The sequence below is a fragment of the Lathamus discolor genome, chromosome W (genome assembly GCF_037157495.1).
Source record: "Lathamus discolor isolate bLatDis1 chromosome W, bLatDis1.hap1, whole genome shotgun sequence".
Lineage (NCBI taxonomy): Eukaryota > Metazoa > Chordata > Aves > Psittaciformes > Psittacidae > Lathamus > Lathamus discolor.
The window spans coordinates 147,227-148,881 of NC_088908.1; positions in this window are offsets into that span (position 1 = coordinate 147,227).

Genomic DNA, 1,655 nt, shown 5'->3' on the forward strand with positions numbered 1-1,655 from the left:
CTTAGGTGACCGACTCAAGCGCTCAAGATCCAAAGAACAGTGCCAGAGGAACGCGCCGAGCAGCTTGAGCTCAAGGAGCAATGAGGATATCGAGACCTGAAGAGGTGCCCGGACAGAACACAGACCTCTCACACTATAGAACAGTCAAGCTGGAGCTGCCCTGCCCACAGTTCTCTCTTAAGGCTGATTAACCCACTGCCTTTCCCTCGGCCCCATGCCACATTTCAAACACCTTCCTGCTCTCATGACAGGGTACCTCAACCTTGTTATCCCAAACAGGAGTCCCTCTACTTAGCTTCCGTAGTGCCGTGGCTCTCAAGACAGCCTCCATGTTCCCAACTCCCACATCAAAGTCCCAGGATCTTGCCACACTTGCCAAGTGGCTTTCCATCATCTGCAACAACAAACAAACGGGAGCACGCTGTGCTGGCTGTCACTACCCCCACCCCAGCCAGCAACGCCAGCGAGTTCCGTAACAAACCTCTGCCCCCTCCGATGCTCCTCGACACGGTGCTCGCATGCTTCACAGTGGTTGCCGAGTCCGATGCCGGGCTTTCTCCTGCCCTCCAGAACCTAGGAGTACAAGGGAGACAAATTACCACCGTGCTTGCGAAAAGCGACCAACCCACAACCCCTATTGTTACCTCCCTGCCTCACCGCGCACACTCATCTGACTCCAGATGTAAAACGCAGGACCTGCGATACCAAACACAAATACTGCACCCCTTTGCCATGATATTCTCAACTCTGAGCAGTCACCCCCACACACAACCCACTTACCTTCTCACGGTCCTCCTCCATTGGCGTCTTCACCTCTCCTGAGCTGGCTGCAGCACCTGAAAAACAACTCATTGGAAACACACAGAGACGGTTCAAAGCGGCAACCATGCCTCCCAAAGTCCCACCGCCCTCTCCCGTCACTTTACTGCTCATCCACTGGCCTTCGCAGGCCTGCGGCTCTCTTCTTCAAGCCCGTGCACTGGCCACAGAACACAAAAACAAGGAACGTTTCCAATTTCATGAACATTGCAAGACATTCCATCAGCTGCTGCTTCAGTCCGCTAAACATAGCTCACCTGGCCCGAGGCAGCTCCGGCTCGGAGGTCTCGCTTAGCTCCTTGTTCTGCACCTCCTAACTGAAAATAAACAGCAAAGCATAAGCCAGCCAGGAGAGTAAGCTGGGACTTCTTCCTTCTGACACACCAAGTTCACCCCCCTGGTACCTTCAGCTCCGCTCAAGCCTCCCACAGCAGCCTCTCACACGTGGCTATCCATCTCGCCATCTGCAAGAACAACCTGGCATTAGTCACCGCAACGCCAAGCAAAAGCTTAGCCTGCCTCTAAGCCTCAGGCCACACTCGCACCGACACCCAGGTTGACATGCAGTCACACACTGACACAGACCCTCACGCCCTCTGGCTCACACACTAACTCCACATATACTATCACACCCACTCCCAAGCAGACTCTCTGCCCCCGACTCATTCATTACCAGCTTATTCCCAGAGCTCTTCTGTCCATTCACACAGATCATCAGGACTACACAGCTACACTGTGCTTATAAAAACCCACCACCTCCCTTCCAGAGCTCAAGAACTCCAGCTACAGAGAAAACCAGAGAACTCCCAACTACTTTATTAACATGGGAAACTGCA